The sequence below is a fragment of the Lytechinus variegatus genome, chromosome 18 (assembly GCF_018143015.1).
Source record: "Lytechinus variegatus isolate NC3 chromosome 18, Lvar_3.0, whole genome shotgun sequence".
Taxonomy (NCBI): domain Eukaryota; kingdom Metazoa; phylum Echinodermata; class Echinoidea; order Temnopleuroida; family Toxopneustidae; genus Lytechinus; species Lytechinus variegatus.
The window spans coordinates 5,629,645-5,655,411 of NC_054757.1; the positions used below are offsets into that span (position 1 = coordinate 5,629,645).

The 25,767-nt window shown below is 36.6% G+C and overlaps 1 protein-coding gene across 2 annotated transcripts in view; it reads right to left on the minus strand.

Annotated features, from left to right (window-relative positions):
- The window catches only part of LOC121431807 (stress-activated protein kinase JNK-like), a 64,214-nt gene that overhangs the window by 32,712 nt on the left and 5,735 nt on the right, over positions 1-25,767 (minus strand). For both annotated transcript variants that reach the window (XM_041629521.1, XM_041629522.1), the window contains exon 2: positions 16,918-17,168. The gene's annotated coding sequence lies outside the window, so the exon portion shown is untranslated. The remainder of the gene's footprint in view (positions 1-16,917; positions 17,169-25,767) is intronic.

Below are 25,767 nucleotides of genomic sequence, written 5' to 3' on the forward strand. Positions count from 1 at the left end.
GGTTAAGATTTCGATGTTGATTCCTCCAACATGGTCTAAGTTCATTGACCCTAAATGACCTTTGACCTTGGTCATGTGACATGAAACTCTAATAGGATGTTCAGTAATACTTGATTAACCTTATGGCCAAGTTTTATTAACTAGGTCCATATACTTTCTAAGTTATGACGTCATTTCAAAAACTTAACCTCAGGTTAAGATTTGATGTTGACGCCGCCGCCGTCGCCGTCGGAAAAGCGGCGCCTATAGTCTCACTTTGCTTCGCAGGTGAGACAAAAAGCATATGTGGGACAGTGTATTAATATTCCTTCGAAAAATACCCGATAATTGATGGAATTCTGTGCTTAATTTGTTAATTTCTCTGCAATTACGCATTCAATTCCAGAGTCATTTGGCACCATTCTTTATTCATACATACAAACACTTCAGTGGTAATTTCATTGGATTCTGTTCGAACTCATTTTTAGATTGTTACCACAACTGGTATTTATCTGTAATGTAGACAGTAGCGTACAGGTGCCATGCATGCATGTCCTGGCTAAGCAGGTCAGAAGCTCATCAGCAAACTCCCCCATCTCCCAGTGTTAACCTTCCCCCAGGCTACACTACTTAATAATTAAACATCCCCTGACAATGCCGACCAAGCAGCAGCGGCGCATCGTCGTCGCCAGCCTCTACTAGCAGCATCCACGGCGTGGCTCGAAGGGTAACGCCACTACTACTACACACTGTTTGCCGAGCCTGAGCTAACAGAACAAATATAGACTGAGCTTTAGGGATGCAAAGGCATGCATGCACACAACGATCTGCCACATTTAAATAATTTGCTCCATGGTCGTTGGCTAAATGAGGCCTCCGCACTCTGCGAGCGGGAGGAGGTTGATGCTACAGAACGCATCCCCATCTCCTTTCTATTCCATTATGTACTATATCCCTCAATTGCATTATTGTAGTCTTCTACTTGTATTATTTGGATGCTGGATTCAATAGTCCCTTGCATTTTAATGTGGACTTTCTATGAACCTAACCGTCTCCGTGACAAGTGTTCTCACTGATTGCGTAAAGCAGGCATGCACACATGTTGGCTCGTACACACACAGGCGCACAGTAAATGTACATGTCCGAGCTGCTTTCTCCCTATCTCCCCCCACCCCCCCTCCCCCGCGTGAGACGACTTCTCTATTTGCGGCTCTTTACGTCATTGAGTATTTTAATGCTCAATATACACTGAGGTCATTTCTAATACGTATGCAGGGCTCAATCCATGTTCACTATTATAATGATATTATGCAAATACATGTACACTATTTTGCGTTATATTTTGAAATGATTTATAATCCTTGTTTGGAGCTGAACAACTTTTCAATATACAGTTCATCTCATAAATACGGAAACCAGGTTTCAGATACAGATTTCACAATAATTAAATGTTTTTACTATGAATTTGATACTCATGGCAAGGGTGGAATCTCATCTCAAATTTGAAACTCATCTCTAATTTGAAACCAACAGCTAAGCATATCATTCATGCATGGCAGATTACAAACAGTATTGATGCTTATCAGAAACGATTTGCCCTGAATCCACTCTCATTTCAGGGATCAGTCAGAGAATCTATTGAGCTAATCGTCGAATAAGCACGGTCATGTCAAATTTTTCTGCGCAACCTGGATTTGACCTTAAAATTTCAAACTCGTCTTGCTAATTAATGCATGAGATGTCTGTCTCATATTATTAGGCATCAAAGTAAAGAGGAATAATTGAATTATATGATTATGTAAATAAAATATCATAATTCATTTGCCTTTGGAGGAAATATACGAGAATCTCGGTTTCTTTTCTGGGATGCACTGTACATGGGCCTACATGTTATATCTCCAACATGAGTACATCATGTACTATAGTACTTACTATAAACCATTTGTAAATTTTTGAGTCTGAAAAGAGTGATGACACATCTCAATATTCCCATCTCACCTGTCATTCAAATGGCAGAAATACAATTGGCCTATCACTGTTAATTCCAAATGCCCCCAGAATCAGGAATGAACAAAATAACAGCACCCCCCCCCACACACACACACACATTGCCTGCGACCTTCTACACACCTCAAAAACATCTCATGGAAGACCTCATTAACTCTATCACTCAATCTAAATCTTAAGCAAAATCAGTCTTCCCCTCCCTTTTTGTTACCTTGATCGCTCAACCAATCTATGCAGGGCCCACCTTCCTTGCCTAGCCCCTCAAAATAATATGTACAAAACTTTTCTTAATCCCGATTAAATAATCTAAAATAGTTTTCAAATGATCTTGCATCTAAAATTTGAGAACTGTCCAGTTTGTCTAGATTCAATTCAATAAATTTTGGAACTGTATATGAATCTATAGAATCTATGCCTTACTTTCATGCCTATGCCTCTTGCCCCCCCCCCTCCATCTCCCTAGAATATCTCCATATAATCTCTCTGGATCTTAATCTCGTTTAATAATTTGTATTTTCAGGTAGTGTTCATGCGGCCTGCCCCCAGCCCTCCAACTCCCTGCCCATCCCCTGCCCTCTACATCCCCAGAATATATCCCCAACCCCTATTAACCCACACCATCATCTTTCCTGCTCTCAATCTCATATTACTTTGTCCTTCCTTCTCCTAGGCCTGCATGTAGTTCCCACCCCCCCCCCCGACTCCACCCCTCCACCCTTCCCTGCCCTCCTTCATTAGCGTACCTACAGGGGGGGGCAGAGGGTGCAGACACCCCCCCCCCCGACAAGTCACAACCCTTGCAAGGGATGTATCACTGCCCCCCCCCTCCCCCTGAGGAGAGTGACAACTCATCCCTGGCCTGCTCCTTTGAACTTGAAGACCTTTTTTTTTTTGCTTGCCATAATTTTTGGGCAGACGAATTTGCCCCACCCCCCCCCCCCCGTGGAAAATCCTAGGTATGCAACTGCCCTCCTTCCTTCCCATCCCTTTCACAAATCTTCTAAAAACTTTGCTATTTAACTCTTGGCTCTTTATGCGCCTTGAGCACTCTACAGAGTGGATTTGGCGCTTTACAAGTCTCATTATTATCATTATCCCTATCCCACACCCCCACCCCCTTCTTAGAATATCTCCTCACCCCTAACCCCACATCTCCCAATCTCATTTACTCCGTCCTTCCTTCTTTCCTTCCCCTCTAGGAAACGCACACTGCTGCAGCTGAATGGTACGTGATAAGCCAATGGCTACGCCAACCCCACATCAAATTGAATGATAATTAAAATCGTAATGCAGCACCAAGCAGTAAAGCTCTTCGTATTCTCTACATATGCTCTATGTCGGGAGGCCACACAAAGAGGGGAAAAACCAGTCAAATATGCTCATGAAATCCACTTGTCAAGTTGTCTATGGCATCGTCACTAGACTATCGTGTATGTACCGTACATAAGCCTTCACATAAGGCGGTCTTAGCTTCAATATACATGTGGCAGTTTTAATTGGATTTATAAAGTGTATTGACTCTAATTTAGAATTAATTAGCTATCAAGGCCAGTTGATACGAAACTCCATAATAATGCCATCATTTGCCAGCAGAATGCAAATATATATTTTGTTTGCATTGTACTGCATTTTATTGCAGTTAGGAGAGCTTGCATGTAAAATTTACATGTACAGTGAATGCATGTGAAGTACAAATATTTAGAATTCATTATAACATGAGTATAATTGAGTAATTAAAATAACATGGTGTTTTATAAATGAATATCTGAATGCAGTGTACAAGTTTTAAGAAGAAAAGCAGACTTGCCAACCCCCGGGAATAAAATAGTGTATTCTGTGATAAAAAAAGTGTATTTTTCCCCAAAAAAAGTGTATTTCATACAGAAAATAAAATGCATTCGCTCATCACGACGCTCAAGCTGCATGCAAGCTAAAATGCACACTGCTCTTGCAGATGAAAAAAAGATTTAAACAAAGTACAGTGTATATCTCACCTTGGTTTTAACAAATGATTGAAGAAAAAAAAAGTTACCTGAAATTACATTGATCTAATAACCATATTTGTGTAAGTTTTATGAAATAGAGACATACCAGTATGGAGAAGATTTTTTATCAATAAATTACCATTTTGTATAAAAAAATGCATTTTTTAAAGAAAAAACATACTGCCGTATTTTGGTTGCAAAAACGTAATACTAATGCGCCAAAAACATACTGGTTGGCAGGGCTGGAAAAGGATTACACAGTTCAACTAAAATGTGTTACAGTATAAAAAAAACATTACATGTCAACCTTTATTTTTCACACTTAAAAGCTGACATGATGCCCTCTACTATTATTGTTACAATAACATACCCAATTACCTGTAGCTTTTGTTGAAATGTCAAGAGGATTTCGAACAAACTAAAAGTTTTTCATTGTCTGTCAATAGTTCTTCAAAAAGTAAAAGGATGAAGTAATTTAAATTGTCATATTATTGGGTGTTTCTCTCCCTCTCTCTCTCTAAAGAGAAAAAAATATCAAGGTTTGTTTTGCAATTATAAATTCTAGCATTACCAGCTGCATTTTTTCCAGGTCTCTCATCACGAGGGATATCTTCCTCTTCATTTTTGAAGGATTCCAATCAGCGGCGCTTCAAGACAGATAATTCATGACACTCAGCTTGATGATGGGTGGGTATGGCTGTACAATGCATGTAGACACATGTCATGGTTTGCATTAAAAGGGGAATGAAACCTTGGAACAAATAGGTTTGTGTCAAAACAGACAAATCAAAGAATAAGAAAAAGAAAGTTTGAGAAAAATCGGACGAATAATGAGAAATTTATGAGCATATGAATCTTGCAATCATTGATGCCATGGAGATCCTCCCATTGGCAATGCGACAAGGAAGTGTGATGTCATATGTGAACAACTTTCCCTTTGATGGACTATAAAATACCCCTAAAATGTCTCTTTTTGTGTTTTCTTATGGTGATACAAACTCTTTATCCATGATGTATTCTTTAAAAATGTGTATTACATGCACTCCTATAGAAATAACACATGATCTACTGTTAGATGTGATCAAAGAGGCATTTTAAGTGAAATATATACTAAAGTAATGGGGAGAGTTGTTCACAAGTGACATCACACATCTTTGTTGCACTGCCAATGTGAGGGTCTCCATAGCATTAGTGATCGCAGTATCAGTTCAGTTCAGTTCATATTTGAATATATTAATCTACCATTCCATGTTCATGTAATTAGGGATTACAAATTATACAGAACAGATAACCTCTCTCAAATGAATTCTACAGACATGCATGTAATGCAGCAAACACTTCAATATATGAATGTGTATTTTTACATGGTTAAGATATGGCAAAGTAGACTGCGACATCATTATTTTTTAGCTGCAGGCGGGGATGGGGGGGGAGTAGGACGAGGTTGGTTGATATAATGATAATTTTAGCTTGTCAAAAATCTGATATTTTCAATCTTGCTGAATTGTTAATTATTTCATACACTTCTTGTGCATATTTATTAGAATTAAAGAAGAAAAAACACAGCACAACTACAAAACTTTTAATAGTCATCTATAATTAAAAGGGCTTCACTCCTCAGGTTAAATGATGATTTTCAGTTTGTCGAAAATTTGATATTTTCAGCATTGGTTTCCCACCCCACTCTCTCCAATTCCCCTTCAATACCTACCTCACACAAACAAGTGCAAATGCCCATGTCTTTCTCAACATAGTTGGTGGACGGATCATTAATGAGAGATTAATGAATACACACTGTTTGTATGTACTGCCATCCCACCCACTTGTTAAACATAGGCAATGATTGATTTGTACATGTAGTCGCAAAACACCCGTATGAAATGTTGGGAACACTACAATGGTCTGAATGTTCATACTACATGGGATGAATGTGAATTGTGTGCGTCTGTATAGCAGAAGAAATTCTCAAAACTCTGAATTAACACAGCAAATTGGAACTTGTATTTTTCAAGAAACAAGTTTGTTGATGAAAAAAGACACACTTGTTGATAAAAATACCAATTAGGGTCTGAGCCTGAAGACTAGGTGATGTTTGTAGCCAAACACATCGCCTCTCGGAGAAGCTAATTATTATTAAAATATTTTTAATAAATTACCAAAGAGAAAATGTATGCCTGCAAGTGCTGCTTAATATTTATTATGAGATATATATACTAATTTGCATTATTAATTATATCTTCAAATGTCATTTTTATTTGTTATTTGTTGAACTGTAATAATGTTAATGCTCTTTTTTAGCACCAGCTAATGAGGAGAGTCTTTTAACAGAAACTTAATTTCTTTTGATAATCCCCAGGCATTAGCTGGTGTTCTTTCCTTTTTTGTGATTTTGTACTATTATTTTTTATTTGACATTGTATATTGGATGTTGTATGATGATTATTTTCAATGTAATGAGTTTGACTATTGTTATGAGTACATGTATGTGTACCTAGGAAATGAAATAAAATGAATAAATAAAAATAATCCTCTGATTATTAAAGGGTTTGGGTAAAAACCATTCATGCTCTCAAAAAAAAAACAGCTAGAGGTTGTACTTATAGAATTTTGGCAAATATTTTGACATGGGAGAAACATGTACGGTTTGAAAGCAGTGTCTACTTTAGATTGTGTTTATTAGTTAATGACCCTATTTGTCGTAAGAGACAGACATAACTTGAGGTTTAGACAAAATCTTAGCCAATATCTCCTTTTGTTGATGATAAAAAAACTTTTTTATTGCATTACATGTATCTGTGCCTGTACAGTAGATTGTAGCCTACACGTAGGCCTATATTTGTGTAGATCAACGTAAGTTTCAGTTAAATAAAAAAAAACATTGAGCTATTGTCTAATCAACAAATATCCTTTTATTCAAAAGTCCATCATGTCTTTTTTATATATACATGTATCTAATTTAAATCATGTCTAAATATATTAAATGAAAAATTTCATATCCTTTTATAAGGAATCAATAAAGATAGAATAATAGAACAAAAAAATACTTCAAATTCAAAACAAACTTAATAAAGGTATCAACTCAAATTGACAAATCTGTTTAAAAAGACACAACACACAACATGTGATGAAAAAAATATGTCGAACACCTTTTACAGAGACTAGCCAAGGGATTCCCTCACACCAACTACTATGGCTGGAGAAAAAAAATGAATGAAGTTGCATTCCATCAGGTATGAGTCATCGCTGGTTAGAAAGGGTATTCCCTGGTCTACCATGTTGATGTGTATTCACTACTTATTCAGATGAGTCATACACAGGAGTAGAATTTTAAACAGCAGTAGTAGTACAGTAGTCTGCCCACACAGACCTTTGCTTTTGTTATTCCATAACACCAATGATTAACGAGATTAGAATTTTGTTGAGTGGTGATTGAGAAGCACTAGTGTAAAGTCCATAGATAATAAAAAGGAAATGAATATGAAAGAATGTTTTCCAAATAAAGCCTACCAGTATTTGGTTTCATGCTTACACAGAACTTATATTATGGTAGAGACCGCAATAAGGAGTACAAAAATACACAAGAGGAAAACGAAAGTAGATTCTGCAATTGTCATTATTTTGCATACAGATTACCACTCACAATGTACAGTACATGTGCATGTATGCATACTATTAAAGCACTATGTTTTTTCTATGAAATGAGACTCTAAATATTTTTTTTTCTATTCCTTAGCTCATTATACTCAAAAAGTCTCCAAGCCAAGACTAAGGACGGGCAAAGGTGCAAAAAAATTATACCCAGTCGCTACATCATAATTGGATCCTCAAATGAACTAGCATTTTGAAGAGCCGCATTGATAGTGCCGAGAAGCTCTCATTTCTTTAATATTGAACGCCCCACCGTCCCCAGGGAATATACTGCACCGAAAACCACATGTATGCTCAATCATTGTTTCTCGTACATTGTATGGCTATACGCATCAAGACGTATTGCCATCACACCAGTCAAGTCGGCCCTTCCCTCTCAGAAAAACCATCTCAACCTCAATATGCAGATCAGGGCAAGTAACACAAAGTCCAACAACTGATCACTTGACTGATTTTTACGACTGATCATACATAAATACCAATGCAATCGATCATAGAAATCAGCCTTGTAATCAATGGCTATGCTTTGTGACACAGGGTCCAGAGGTTTGTTGACCTCAACTGGGTCAATGAATGACATAGAAAGGAAATATGCAGCTTTTGAACTGATCAATTATAAATACATGTACATGCCAATACAAGGGCACATATTTTGACAAAATGCCAAATATTCTAGCAATATTGGGCGTGTCTGAATAACAGGTGTCACTATCTATCTGCATATTTGTAATCTTTGTATTGTATTGAAAGCCTGTAGGACTAGATGAATATTTCAAAATACAAATATTACACCTATTATATGCTTAAAAAATAACATGCTGGGCTCAAGCATATTGCAGATAATTTATCATATTCCCCAAAATTGGTAGTTTCTATCAATCAATTTCAATAAAAAAACAAAGGTAACCTTTAAATTATTTTGTTAACTTCCTATGTTCAAAAATAATTTTGAAAAATTATCTTTGAATTCTGAATTATTAATTGAACCTTTGATATATCTAATACTAATTATTCTATAGGGCCTACATATCAAATAATGTACATTAGTTTCTGTAGGGAATAGTCAATAGGGCCGTCTGCACCAGCCCGAGTTTTCAAATTAGCGCGCTATTTCTGATCCGGCAAATTATCCCAATCTGAATAATCTTGAGATTATTTGTAATGGAGAAGCAATTATCGCGCTATAATCTCGTGATTGAGCAAACTCGGGCTGGTGCAGCACCGCCTAATTATAACCTTCTCTACATTGACCTGTAAGCCTACATGTAGTACAAAATATTAAGTTAAAGTGAGTTTTATTTGAATTTTTGAAAGACAAATATGCAAGTCACCTTCAGAAATCTTAAAGCTATCAAAGGGACATATTGGGTGATTTCAAGTCCGGTGTTGGCCTTGGTATTGAAATTTGGATTGCTTTCCCAGCTCCAAAACTTATTCATAGTTTGCAAAACTGATCCAGATCACATTATTAAAATTGACCTAACACCAACACCAAAAGGTCAACACTGAACTTGAAATCACCCAATTTGAGCAAGTCATCCTGTACATGTAGGTGCAGAAACGCAGGTTACACAATTCCCATATGGCGTTATTATGCGCACCGCTAAGAGCGTTTCTGCACGCATGCAATGTGCAAAAGTATGCGCTACGGAGGTACTTGCAATGACACAACAAATTAATCAAAATCACTACCGTACACTCATTGGCAAAGATATACAGAAAGTATAATAAAATCATATATAAAATATTCTTGTCATCATAACAATAGTAATAATAACAATAAATATTTTGATAATGAAAATAATAGTATGAAAAATATATATTCATGAAACCATTTAAGAATGATTCCAATAATAATCTAGCATGATATAATCCTACAACTTCATCAGCAACTGGAATCCTCAATCCATAGCTTTAGAGTCAAGTCGATGAACCACTATACCACTACACCCCCTCGAGATGCCAACCATGTCAGTGGCTGTACATGTATGTCTCCCTAACGATGAGTCATAGGGTATTCTACTAAACCTTGCACCCATCCATGAATATATTGACAATAACAAGACTCTTCTACAGGTGTATGAACTTGCATTTGTTTGCATATTGATGACTAATCATAAAGTTATTAAAAACTCATATGTTTGCCCTCCCATTCCAGATGTACATGTACTTGTATTTACCTAATGAACTTAGAGATTTTATCTAAATTTCAAATATCTTTTAATGTGCATGTACATGTTGCACACAAAAAATTGACTTTGACAATACCCATCTTTTTTCTTTTCTACAGGTGTATGAACTTGCAATTTATTAGTTAAATATTGATAACTAATTATTTTGTCAGTGGTCATCCGAGCTATCGTATCACACCTATGACAGTGCAAGCTCATTTCAGAGAAAAACTGACTTTCAAAGTTTACAATAATTTGCACACTTTGTTCCCCAGCCTCACAACATAATCATTGCTATAAAACATGGTTGGAAAGGCCAAGATGATTGCTTGACATCTTTATTTTTACACAAGACCAAGAATAATTTGCACGATAATTTGCACACTTTGTTCCCCAGCCTCACAACATAATCGTTGCTATAAAACTACATGGTTGGAAAGGCCAAGATGATTGCTTGACATCTTTATTTTTACACAAGACCAAGAATCAGTGAAAATATCGCAAAAGAGCTACAAGTACATGCTTGTAATTTTGGTTTGCTCGGTTTAAATTTTGCATGCTGTGAAATAATTAGTCTACTTTATTGACCATTTTTTTTAATATACTAGTATAAATTCTGAGACATTTGTCAAAATGTAGTACTGTATGTACACGTGTAGAAGCAGAAAGCAAATGAAAAAAGGAAACAATAAAATAAAATCACCAAAAAAAATATACTCACATCAGTTTCCTTTCTCGAAGCAGAATTGTAACTTAATGTGCTTACAACTGAGATATACATGTACATGTATGGCGAAGGCCTATATTGCTGAAAAAATCTTAATATATAGACCTACAATAAACATCAAAATATCAGCTCAGACAGTCCTACATGTACATGTAGCTTCTGATATACATGTAGATCCCCTTCATGTAGGCCCTACCTAGCTCAATGTTTAGTACAGTATTGATATTCATTTCATAAATTTTGCAGTTATTTTTACATCTGTAAATTATGTCTTAATTATATTGTCTTAATCTGTGATTAAAAACAATATCAGAGACGAATCAGAAGGGTCCACATCATCACCAACATTTCTTTAGCTGTGATACATGACACACGTACATGTAGTCATAGTAACCTTGGTCTTTGATAATAAATATGAACAAATTACAATGACCCACATCATCACAACACACCAAGGAAATGGATCTCGCTACAGTATGTATCATCCAATACGACAATTAGGCCTTTTTCTTCATCTGTAACTATTAAGTTTGTTTTCATACAGGTACGTTTTACGTCAATCTGCGATTAAGAACAATATTCGTAGACAAATGAAAAACGCCCACATCATCTTAAAACACCCAGGAAATATTCTTTGATAGTTTCTGATCAAATCGAGGCTTTCTTCCAACTTCATATCAAGAAAAACACAAAGATATTGTTTTATTTCACACACCCTAGAAGAACTAGGAAGTACTTGAGGTGTGGCGGAAATGACGCTTCCACAACTTAACGATGATTACATGAAATTAAATATCATGAATGGTTATAGAAGCATGATGCCATCAATGTTATACTCTAGTAGAATGATGCAATACTGCAACTGGTTCATATTACAAATTTATCATTATCAAATATTATAAAAAGGAAGCAATTATAATTTTCGTGGTCTAGATTGGGGCCTAACTGGCTCAAACGGCTATTAAGATGAAATCCGAAACTGGTCCAGATTCTTGACAAATCATTTTACATGCAATTATGCAACTGGTTCATATTACAAATTTATCAATATCAAATATTATAAAAAGGAAGCAATTATGATTTTCATGGTCTAGATTAGGGCCTAAATGGCTCAAAGGGATATTAAGATGAAATCCGAAACTGGTCCAGATTCTTGACAAATCATTTTTACATGCAGGCGCACCTTGGTACTTCATAAAAAGGGATCAAAGATGCCAAAATCGTCAAACGTGTTTACATTTATACCTTGTTTGTAATATTCCAAGTGCATACATGTAGCAATTCAGGAAAGGCATTATTTAGCTGTAAAGGCAGACATAAATGACGACACATTTCTGGGCCCATGGCAAATTGTTTAAATCAATCACAGAAGAGCAAAATTGACCAAGATTTTGCATGCCCTTATTTCTAATAAAGATATATATTTTTGTGGTTGCAATTTTGGTGCAACTGTTCATATCTTGGCGAAACATGATCCATATAAAGCTATTTTCCCGCTTGTTTTTTTATTTGTTTGCCTATTATTGCATATGATTTTTCAAACTATTTTACTAGTAATTTCATTTAAATGTATATTGTATACTCATTATGATTGTAGGCCTAATCATTTGTACATGTACAGTATGGTCTAAAAACATTGACTATCTGAACCAGCTGAATAGGTCAATCATGGAACAACATCCATGGGTCAATCAACAAACAGTTCAGTTATTTTATTGGCATGTACATGTAGTAAATTTGTCTATAGAGTATTCAAATTCTCCATCTCACTGTACTTTATGCAGGGCATGTACCAGCTGTAATTGGCCTTGCAAAGATTGCCATAAATTATTTTCATATATCACAAAACAAGGAGAACATCGGCTGCCACACGGTCACAAAATTTGTTATGGTGGCCATGCACAGGGGAATGCAAATATGGATTTTTGCATGCCTGGGGAAAGATCAATTCACAACGCATCGTCCCACTGCGTGGAAGTTTTACAAATTTATTTCCTACACTATTAAGCCATGGAAACATTCACGTATGGTCATGAATTTTAGGATGTAGATGTATGCCCTATGCTACAAATGTGTGTTTTTTAAGGCAGAAACAAAAATACTGTACAGGAGAAAGTCTAAATATTGGAATTTGTTCATGAAACATGAACGCATGTGTGGATTGTGTTCTTCATACATGTACATGTATGTATATACCTTACAAGTTAATACATTTTGTAGATAATCATCAACCTTCCTTTCATCCCCCATTTTCTCCTTTTTAAACTTCACTACATTAATTGCTCAATTCAATCTCAAAGCTTTCTAACTTTTCACATGAATTGGAAAACGGCACTACACAAATGTTTTGAGTAATACATGTAGGTCCCATACATTATACATACACATACATGTACAGTATACTACGTGATCAGATGTACATGTATCATGTACCTAATGTACATATAGGCCTACATGCCTACATACTTATGGAATTATCACAAATTTTAAAACAGTACATCTACATGTAGATAGGGATAGCGTAAATAATGCTGATAGTGTTCAACGCAAATGAAGATGTCGTGTATAGTGTCTCTGCAGAGTTGCGTACAATACTCTAGTTTTTATCGTGCATACATGTACATGTATATCTGACAAGTCAAATGCAAGTGTTGAAAATCTAAATGTCACTAAGTGACCTTGGATGACCCAAAATTTAGAAGAATTAAGAAAAATTGAAATATCACATGTAAGTGTAGGAGACTGCTTGTCACTACTCCCCATAGATCTATAAAACAACTATTATGGGGGGGGAAGAAAACATTATTAACAACTGAAAAATATCTCCATGCTCCCATTCAAGTCCAAATGTAAAGCAGTTTATGAGCTGTTATTAACTCAAAATCTATGATTGACAACATACAGTCAAAAAGAAGTGTTGTCTAAGAAAACAATGCTTGATTCTTGTTATTCATTGTTGAGTACTACTGGTTCATTAAAAAAAAACAATGCAGGATTTCAGGTTCGTTACTGTTGAGGTCTGACTGCTAATTAATTACGGGCCCCCCGAGAGACTATGCCAGACAGAAGTCAATCTAAACCAGTTCATGAAGCTGCCCACTTGTATCATCAACAAGGTTGTGTTTATATGTGATTTTCAAACACAGAAAAATGTCTTGAGGCGGTTTCAAACCGCCTCGATCACAAGAATCCCCGTTAAATTACGAGAACTTTTTAAGGCTAAAAAATACCCGTTAATTATTCCTGCATTCACACCGCCCCGAAACACATCATTTGGGATAAGTTCCCGAAGTTACGAGCATGCGCAGTGTGGTCTGATAAGCAGGCAAGGCGGGAGATTCAAAATCTCTAGCCCAGCAGCCACCCATGCCGCCGCGCCTAACGACACGCTGGGATAAAAGTTCCCGTAATTTGCTTTCACATCGCCAAAATACTTGCGACCTTGGAAAAATCCCCACGAAAGTTCTCGTAATTTCGCCAAGTACCTACTATTTAGCGGGTATTTTCTTTCGGGGAGATTACGCGTAGTTTGCTTTCACATTACCAAAATACCTGGTATTTTCTGATCAGGGTAAATTTCCCGATCAGAGAATACCTGGAACTGGCGAACTTCGAGGCGGTCTGAAACCACCTAAAATTGAAAGCACAGTCGTAGGCAGTTTGTGGGAGTACTTTGCTAAATCTTCAAGAGCTGGACAGAGTGCCAACTGGAGACATCTCGTCCCTTCAACTCGCAGTACAATTTCCGCCCTTGTGTTGCTTTAGGGAGTAGCGACATTGATCGCTCACCAAAGAAGATACTTAATTACCTGTAAGCTTTCCAAAGATTACGGTAAAGTGAGGTGTTTTTTGGCAATCATTTACATGAAGTCCTATAGAAACTTGTGAATTTCAGTTTTCTGGAATCCCAAATCTTCCGAATCAATCTGTATCGATACTCAACAAAATTTGGATTTTGCAGGATTCGTTATTGATAATGCAAATTCATGAATTTTCAATTTGACTTATGAATTCAGAAACAGCAATAGTGTACATTATGTTTTTTTGTAAGTTTTGTGTGATATTCTCACATTCTCAATAGAGTAAAAGCCACCTGTAACACAATGACTATCCTATGTTCAAAATACAAGCAATGTATCCCTCCAAGATGTATTGTCAAATCAGAATTCACCATGCAACTTTATCTAGCTCCAAAAGGTTAAAATCCCAAACTGCTCGAAATTTTGGATTGGATATTCAAGTGTCGGTCGCTATAAACATCAAAACAAGGCTATTATTTCCTCTCATCTACTGGAAACAGCAGAAAAGACAGATAAACACAAGATACGCATGTATTCCTTACATTTTGCCAAAGTTTAACATTATCTCGTTCACAAACAGTGTGAGGAAAAAATGAACTTGAATATCCTTTTTCAGCCATGAACAGCCACTACTTTTTATCACAATGTAATCAAAAATTTCATTTCACTGAAATTAAAATTCTGAAATATTACAATTTCAGCTGATTGTCTTTAAAAATACACCGTTCAAATGAATTGAATTGCTTCTTGCACGAATGCATACAACAGGAAGGAGTCAAATCCACAACTGTAATCAACTTTCAACAACAAAAAATATCGCAATTGTTTTTAACAAGAACCAGAAAACATCAGCACATCAGTAACGAAACCCATGCAGACAAGTAGGCCTACAAGTAAATAAGATAATTGAATGATAAATATATCTGAATTTTCAGCAAAAAAAAGTTTTAAAAATTTACGAACCAAGACACCTGCAGAATGCCAGAGGAGCAACCAACGTTCAACTTTCTCCATGCGAACAGGGCAAAGTAACTTGGCTCAGTTCAAGAGGAACAAGAGCTTGTCTTCTGCCAAATTCTGCATGCAATTTTGAGCTCGGCAATGCAGGAGTAATTTGAGGACACTGCGATAAGTGGACTTCCAGTCCAAGTTAGATCCTGCGGCGTCTCCTGATTAAGAATGGTACCCAAGCAAGCAGAAGCAAAAAAAGGGAGAGGGACCCAACAGCTTTCTTAGTTTAAAGCGCAAACTGTTGCATGTTAAAGGAAAGTGGTCTGAATTTACAGCCTAAATGCCTTGATTGGGATTTGTGTACCTGGCGTTGTGTTAGACTTGTCTCCAGACCCATTTCATGAGTGAAGTTTCAATCAGGGTCTGTGCAAACAGACTAATAGCTTCTCAACAATTAGAGTAGGCATCCTCCAATCAGAGAAACTGTTTGAATTGGAAATCTTCTATAAAAGGACATATATTTTCATTTCTATAAAATGTGCAGGCCTATCTACATGTAAATGACATGTACAATGGAGATATTGTGGATTATTCTCATAGTACATAAAACAAAATAATGAAAGTTTCAAGGATTACTAAAGATCAAGCTATTCCTTTGAAACCGATATCTTGTCATTATGACCTCCATGTACATGTACGGTATGGTTACACAGTACTATAAAAATATAAAGTTTTATAGATTTTTAACAGGCCCTCTCCTTAGAGTAGAAGTGAAATTTTTCAAAATCAAATAAATTATGCAGAGATTTTATCACACAGAGACAATGTATATCAAAGCACATAATATTTTTTAATGTAGAAAGTTTATGATAGAGTGTCACCTTTACAGAATAGAAAGAGTAGACAGGGGAAACAATCTTGCAAAATATCCCACAAGGTGAAATAAGATGAAGTTCAACTAACCCTGTGTTCACACAAGTTCAGACACAATTTTTTTTTGTATGATTGCATTTATGTTTTCTTGGCATTCATGAAATTAATTTTACATATGATACTGTACTTCAAAAGAAATGTAAAAGCTAAATTCATAATTCGGCAACGTTTCATGCAAAGAATGTCATCCAAATGTTTTACCTAAAATAATAAGACTATATATCACAATATAGGCCCTACAACAAAAATGAAGATCTATACAAATAAAAAAATATACGTGTATAATCATTTTTTTACAAGTGATTGTAATTTTTATGAAACAGAGCTCTCGACAGGAACATCACTCAAACAGAGCTGACAATTTTCATTTAAATCATGATTCAACACTGTTCAAGTTGCCTTTTTTTCTACAAAAGTTTCATACTTAAATTTACAATGTACGTCTTATACTAGACAATCAAGACTTGTGAAATTGTATTTTGTGGTGTGAGTGTGAACATGCTCTTTAGAGAACCAGACAAGATGTGAAAATGTAAAACCAATTTTCGTAGAGACTCCAGGGTAGCAATTCATGAAGAAACTTGTCAGAGAAAATCAATGAAAAATGTTACAAGCTACTGAAATACTTGCATCTGATTGGCCGAGAGTATAATTTGTCAATGAAAGTCGCTGACAAGACGCTCCATGAAACGCTCCCCATAAGTCGATCACCTCACCTGCCAAGTCTAACACCTGAAAACATACAACATAACCGTCCTTCACTCCTGCAGAATGTCACGAATCATGAACTTCCCGATCCCGGTCACAAAACCAAATCTCATAAGAGTCTGTAGCCCAACGATTGCCGGTTGCGTCTGCATCGGATTTGTCTATTTCACAGGGCCCTTTACTGCAGTCTAATTGCTTCTATTGGCATAGGAAGCGCAGGGCTGCCGAGAATAGGAAGGTGGATATTTTCTCTCTTCTCCTACGGAAGTTTTGAAAGAAAAAAAGAAAAAAAGAAATTGCTCTCTTTGCATGCCTCGAAACAAACAAGGTCATCAACAGTTTGCACTGTTTAGGTAACTGTTTTCTATGTTTACTAAAAAATCATCGGGAATCGTAATTGAATTATACTGGTGGAAATCATGTGAGGAGCTGGTGGGCGATTATGTAAAAGAATCAGGGGGACTAGCCAATTACGTTGCCAATATGGATCCCTACAACTCTGATTAGAAAACTTAAGTGTGAATTCTACGAGCCTTTAATTGTATAGTGTACATGCATCTGTTTTTTAATTTTTAAACCAAAAAGCCAGAGTGTAACATTCTGTTAGAATGTCAAAGAATTTTGGAGAATTCAGATTTTATTGGTATCACAGTGGTTCTACATGTACCTGTATTTAAACGCAATTTTATATCTTATTGTTCAAATGATCACACACCTTTAATGCATAAGCCTTCTGTAATTTTACCAGAGTCATGTACATGTACACCTACATGAACTGGGATTGTAATTTCAACTGTTACATATGCAATTGATACATTTACATGTACCTAGGCTACATGAAGGTCTTGACCTACTTTGCCACTGCTCTTTACATGTACAATGTACATAGATTTCCAAACATGCAGTAAAAGCCACCATACATGTACATGTATGCGGTGCTGCACCAGCCTGAGTTTGCTCAATCTCAAGATTATAGCCCGATCTGCCCTCTTCGCGATTAATCTCGAGATTCAAGAAACTCTGTCTCCACCATCGCCAGAAGAGCGATTCCTGCTCGAGCAAGGCATCGATGCATTATGGTCTAACACTGTGAATGAATAATCCCTAGTACGTCTGCACCTGCGAATTAGCGGGATAATTCGTAAAATAGAGCGCTATTTTGCAAATAATCCCAAGTTGACTTGGGATTGCAATCTCGAGATTAATCCTATAAACTAGCGCAATAATTGTGTCTCCATTACAAATAATCTCGAGATTGTTCAGGTCGGGATAATTTGCCGCATCAGAAATAGCGCGCTAATATGAAAACTCGGGCTGGTGCAGACGGCCCTATTGATAGCGACACAACATTTGCTTTACATCTCACAGGGCATAGGGTTAGAGTTAGGGTTGTCATAGATTTTTGGATCAGAATAATGTAAAGATAAGGATTAGGATTTATTTAGTTTTGGAGGTTACATATAGATTTATATGTTTAGCTTTAAAACGTGCACACCTTCCATCAGAGCAATTGTTGCCAGAGCAAATGCTATGGAACTTCTTTTGCTGTGTATACTGCTTTGATTCTAAAATTCTAAAACAGAAAATACCAGGTAATTTCTGTGACTGGGTGGATACAAGTAAATCTGATAGCACCTCGTGAGGAAATCAGGACTTCCCAAATCCTGGAGTTACACGGATTGATAGACCTAGATAGATCTAAGGGGGATACGCATGCATGTGCAGTATGTAATCTCTCTTCAGCAATGGCTGTAGCTCTCATCTGCACAAATTAATAGTCAATGGAAACATGAAAATTCTGAATTCAGTTGCCCAAAAACCTCTTCTAAAGTGTAGCCTAACTGATTTGTTACATACAAAAGAATCATTAAGTAAATAAATTATTTTACAAAAAATAGGGAAATATTGCAAGCTCATTTTGCTCTCGTCTCTCAACATCAGGCCGGGGAGCGTTATTTCATCTATATTTTCGTCTGACAAGTTGCCAGTCAGGTCTGACAACTTTACTTGAGAATGATTGGCTGAGAGTCACTGTTACCAATACCATGGTAACTTTTAGATCAAACAGCACTCGTCGGTAGGATAAAATGTCCGATAGGCCCTTTATGAAATGGTCCCCTGAACATTCCCAAGGATATAATATCCTTTATACTGTGCATGTACATTCTAAACATATCTTAGAAAAAACATGCTGCTACTCCATTTCACACTGAATGGCCAAACACATTGCAAATAAACTATATGAAGAAGAAAAACATCCTTGTCTCCTTTTTACCATCCTCCCTTCCTCTTACCTTCATTTGCTTCTTCCTTCACCCTCACCCCATACCCCTTACGCTCTCCCTCTTCCTCTTCAACATCTCACTTTCTGTAAGAGCTTGGCCATGCAGCTAGTCAAAGAGACTTCTTCACTCAACACAACCATGGATGCACACGCCCATCCATCCCCTTCACTATCAGTTGGACACCTTTCTACATGTTCTCCTCAAATGCTATAAATTATATGGACTTGCGTTTTAAAAGCAAAAGCTCTTTGCCTGCACATACAGTAGGTACCAGTGAGTTGGGAGAACGTATAATGGCTATAGCATTGTTGTAGGAGAGTATGCTGTATTTTTAAGTGTACATGTAACTTGATTCCATAATGAAATATGCATTTGAAGTATAAAAGCAACAAATAAAAGAAATTGGCTAGTACAAGTTGGATTCGAACATGTAAATATGAATACGCTATGTAAGGTTTGACAAGACTTGTACTTCAATGGAAAACCTACAAAAATACTGCAATACACTTTTTTTTTAAATATGAAAATTTGATCAAGTAGAACACTTCAACAGATAGATTTAAATCTATTTCAATTTTCAGTTTAGGTCAATTCCAGCCAAATGTTGCATTTTTTCATTTAAAAAAAATTCTTTTCTGAGCAATTTTGTTTATTCTGTTTAAAAGTATACAGTTTAAGGTTTACAAAAACATAATTATATTTACTATACCCTCATTCATTCATAAAATACACAATGTGCACTCTGTTGCACTTTGGTACTAAGATTTCATAGAAATTGTACAACTTTGACCCATCCCTGGCTCCTGGCATGCAAAGGGTGCTGATGAAAAATTCCACTGTCCATGTGACTTCCAAGCAGTAATTTACCATTAGCTGTATTGTTTTACATGCTGCAGTGAAACGGTGAGGCACAAAATACATTTCAATGTATGTATGTTTGATGTCCCATAAGTCACAGTTTTAAGCATTAAGTTTCCCTCATATGCTGCCATAGACTCCTGCAGACAAGTATTGGACTTTTTTATCTACCACAGTACATGCTTGCTTCAACAAATCAAGCTGTATCTGCATTGGACTTGAAATAGCTATACTGGGGGGACATACATTTAAGTCCCATAAGTCACATGTCCCATAAGTCACACATACAGTTCGTAAACCATGCCACCTTAAAAGCTGTCCATGACATCAAAGAGTGAGATGAGAATGCTTAAAAGCTGGAGAACAGTATGCTGACTGTCAGAAAAAACAGTCAGAATATCATAGGCAGTGCATGGAACAAAAAAAAAAGTTTGGATTGTGTGCCCATCCCCCAAAAAGGAGAAAAATGAATATGATCGCTAAAATGCAAAGCTTGAGTACAGGTGAATTGGGTTTGTTTCACCCCAGCTTTTATTCATTTTTTAAGGTCCAGATCACTCTCTCGGTTTTCTTGTCTCCTTGGAGTATGCATCCACTGTTTTACATATGATGTGAACTTGGTATATAGTTCCATGGAAACTAAACTTATTGCAATGTCCCATCAGTCACAAATTTTGTAGTTGAGCAACCCTCTGTATCCTGTCAAAATAAGAGCACCAGTCCTCAGATGCATAAGGCTACCATGAGCAGAGATATTAAAAGGGCACATACAGCTCTCCCTACCAGCCCCTGTAAATGCCAAAAAGTTGTTCAGAAGCTTGCAATCAAGTTTTCTTAGAATCATTTCTGCCGCCTGCCAATAGAAAGTAACATGCGCAATTTGCAGAGTACCGAAGTGTGACGTCACAATGTCATGACATTGAATCGGCCGGTTCTAAACTGAGTCGCAGCTGCATGATCATCAATACACATTTGTATTTGCAAAAATGGTGTTGTGTGTTGTCCCTGGTTGTTACCATCATTCTGAGAGTCGTAAAAGGGCACTGGTTCATAAAGCTAATCGTAACTTAAGAGTGACTTTAAGAACAACCAGTGATCCTTGTGGTAAATGTCATCATAAATTGGCAATGTTTTAGCATGTAAGAAAGGATCGCCAGTCATTCTTAAAGTTGCTCCTAACTTACAAACAGCTTTATGAAACGGCCCCCTGGTTATTTTGTTTAGAACCAGGCCGCCATGACACCATGACAACTGAAATCATCACTTCGGTACTCTATAAATGGTGATGTCCTTTATACAGGCATTCTGAATTTCTATGAAAGAGATGACATAACAACCAAAGCAGCTGGCAAAAAAGAATTTGTGATAGGGTGCACCCCACGATATATATTTTTTAACTAACTTTTTTGCATTGCATAAAGTGTATACATGTAGTTAATGAATCTTGATGTACCCTTTGCAAAATCGTGTCCCATAGGTTTCAAAATTGGCAATTTTTGGCGGTCATCTTGGCGGCTATCCTGGATTTTTCATGAAAATCAATTATTTTAATATTTTTTGCAGAGGCAATGGTAAAATCTTCCATGTAAATGAATACACTTTTTACTATACAAGTATACATGTAGTTTAGATAGTAGAATAATTATAAAAAAAAGAATTTATGCCAAAATTTTCATGTTTTTTGTCAAAAATTTGCATGTGCACTGATATCTATCTGTTTTATCATAAACATCAACAACTAATGAAAAATATCAGCTTTCGACATGAAAGAGAATATATTAACAAGAATATTGATATACTTCATGGCAGCATTAATGTCTTAATTTGCTTACATACAATACACTGAAAAGGTCATTTTCTTACCATACTGTATGAGACAGATAGAGAAAAGCAACATTTATTTGTCCCATCTGTAACAAATATGTCCTATCATTTTGTCCCATCAGTCACAATGGAAAGTGTGTACATTCTTATTCTAATTGTTCATTTTTCATCTGTTTGCTAAATATTTATGATTGTAATTGTTTATTGATTATTTTGTACTTATTTGATTACAGTTCTTAAAGCTTGCTGACTTGCTGATAATGTTCCCTTTATATATTCATGAAGTGCACGAAAAGATGTTTCTGCCCTTTGTTGAATTCATTTCTGACACAATGGCATGAATTATTAAAGGTGTCATGTTATTAGGGAATATTTCTTCATGCTGAAATTAAGTTTGACTTAAAAAGTCATTGAGAGGAAATGTAAATTCCATGAAATGAGATAGGGTCCCATCAGTCACATTCACTTGTCCCATAAGTCACACATGACTGCACACAACTACTGAAACAAATGAAATGAATCAAGTCCAATTCAAGTACTGTTTGTGAGCACTATCACTGGTTAATCTCCAAGTCCAAATTTAAAAACATTGTCATAAAACTGAGATAGATATGGCACTTTGAACAAAAGAGCTCAATTTGTGTGGTCCATCGATGTCCCATAAGTCACAATGACATTTCTGAAGATGTAGCACCCTATGCAACCAAGCTGAAAGCATACATTTTTGTATGTAGTAAGTTTCAGTATTCTTCTTTCAGTTTAATAAAGTAAATCCATGTTTATGCAGCTACTATTTCAGATATGTACTTCAGTTATGTGGAAAAAAGTATCAAATGTCCCATAAGTCACAATGGAATTGACCTTTAAATAAATATAAAACCTATTAAAGTTTGATTGGTAGAACAAATGACAAGAGAAAATTGACAGGCAATACAAACTAGAGTACCTATTAAAATATATTTTTTACATAACACCACAATCAATTTCCACAAAATGGAAGGCATCACCAGATGTACAGAATGATACCGTATCTGCGAAACAGCCCTCCAAATTGAGGGAAGAGAAGAAAAAAAATCAGGGCTTGAAATTCACCCCATTCCTAATCCTGTCAGCCTTTATGACTACGATTTCTCAAGTATGAATTTCTTTTTTCTAGCTGTCCATCTCTCTTTCTCCAGTGTTACAGCCAAGTAGTGATCCATTCCTAATAAATTCAGGGGCCGATAGACAAAGCTGAGGAAGACAGCCCACGCCATCCACTGCTACACAATCTGTCCTCGCTACTTGCATAAATCGGGATTTATTGATAGATGGGTATCGTGCAGATCCTACTTGCTATGCATTATTTTACTACGGTACCATAACAAAAACTGGGCAAATCTACAGGAGGGATCGCTAGATTTTGAAGGGATAGAATCACAAATTTAATTGATACGTGTTATTGACATGATCGTGGGGAGATATGAAATACAGGACTACAGGTACAGTATATTTTCAAGGTGAACAAATGAATTATTTATCACCAGATAGAAAGATCACTTTTCTCTTTGTTTTTAAACACTGCAAAAACTCTGGTGTTGATTTAACACCAGCCCGGAATCTATATATGTCCACACCGGAGAAGTGTCAAACACACCGCTTTTGGTATCATTCTAACACCAGATAGCTTTTATACCACACCAATTAGTTTTAAAATATCATCGGTTTGATTCCAAAATGGTGTTGTTTCAATACTTCTCTGGTGTGGACATAGATTCTGGGCTGGTGTTAAATCAACACCGGAGCTTTGCAGTGTAGGGTTGGGTTTTTTCAGAACACAAGCATGAACTTTCACTTTAATTGCCCTTTCATTGCTGCTCACCAATCTTTCAGCCAATCTTAAGGCAGTTTCAAACCGCCTCGATCACAAGAATCCCTGTTAAATTACGAGAACTTTTTAAGGCTAAAAAATACCTGTTAATTATTCCTGCATTCACACCGCCCCGAAACACATCCTTCGGGATAAGTTCCCGAAGTTACGAGCATGCGCAGTGTGGTCTGATAAGCAGGCAAGGCAGGAGATTCAAAATCACTTGCCCAGCAGCCACCCACGCCGCCGCGCCCAACGATACGCTGGGATAAAAGTTCCCGTAATTTGCTTTCACATCGCCAAAATACCTGCGACCTTGGAAAAATCCCCACGAAAGTTCTCGTAATTTCGCCAAGTACCTACTATTTAGCGGGTATTTTCTTTCGGGGAAATTACGCGTAGTTTGCTTTCACATTACCAAAATACCTGGTATTTTCTGATCGGGGTAAATTTCCCGATCAGAGAATACCTGGAACTGGCGAACTTCGAGGCGGTCTGAAACCACCTTCTATGGAGAGGGCCAGACTGTGGTAACCAAAACACAGCACAGTAAATAAACAAACAACTCAGATTACAGAAATAATAGAAAATATTGTTGGGTAAACATGGGGAGAGAAAGAAAAGACAACGAAGGAAGAGAGATAGTAAGAGAGATAACCAGAGATGCACATGTAGAATTGTAGATAGAAAGGAGGGGGATAGACAGGAAAACAAAGGAATAAGATATCAAAAAGAAAGAAGGAAAAAGAAGAGAAAGGCGAGAGAGATAAAGGAGAGAAAGAAGAAAACAGGAAAAAATAGAATGGAAAAGAAATAGAAAGGAGTCAAAGAAGAGAAATAGAAAGGAGCGAGAAGGAAGGGAGATTGATAAAGATATGGGATGGAGGGGCGTTATGAGTTAAATGTAAAGACGAGAGTCACGAGACAGAACGAGCGAGCAGAGAGGTAAAGAGAGAGGGGATATCACAGATTGGCATAAAAATACGAAAAGAAAAGAGAGAGAAAGATTTATCAGACAAAGCATGAGATGATCATGAGGGAACGAAAAAAGTGATACAAACGTTCGAAGATGTACAAATGTACATGTATGTCCTTTATGAAATTGGAGTAAATGGTACAGTAGAGGGAGAAAGCGAGTGCAAAATATAGGAAAGAAAATGTGATGAGGAAAATAACACATATTTAGAAGGAAGATGATAAGAAGATTAAATTTTTGATGGAATGTGACAAGAAAAAAGTAGAGAGAAAGATGTGTCGTGGTGAAGAAAGAGAAGAGGGGAAGATGAATAGAGATAGAAAGATGGAGAGAGCAAGAGAGAAAGAAGAAAAGATTGAGAGATGGAGATCATGTGATACAATAGAGAATTAATGAGGTAACAAAATGGATAAGTTCAAAGATGTATCCGAGAAGAGTGACATAGAGAGAATGATAATGACCATGGCGTTGAATCACACTTTGGTCGAACCGATGCGTAAGCCTGAGTCATTTTCTACCAATACCAGAAAAGCAAAAAAATATGTAGGTGATTCACTGACACTGCTATTCATTATGTGCATTGTTTGATTCTTCTCCAACAATATTCCTGATTAATTAGAGAACAAAATCACTGATTCTATTCTTAGAATCTGTGTAATGAAAGAGTTCCATCTTTGTCAAATGTAAACAAAGCCATCTTGATTAACGCCTACATGTATACATGTACTCTCTTGAGCTGCTAACATATTTGTGCCCACATGTACAGTACAATGTAAGAGCAGCTGATACCCCTTTCATAAACCCAATTATGTGGCTAATAGCAGCATAATTTGGTCGTAAAATCGAAGGAGGACCAGAGTTATCCGCATTATTTTGATGCTGCAATTATCCGCATAATAGCAGCAATGGGACCAGATTTTGACTTTATGAATGCATTTCGAAAGTAATGCGGATAACTGCCACAGAGCGGTCACATGGTCACCCTTTCCAACGCAACCGCATCGGAGGGGGGAGAGTGTGCGGTTTCCATGACGATTATCCTCCTTTTTCAGGATGAGCGCTCGTA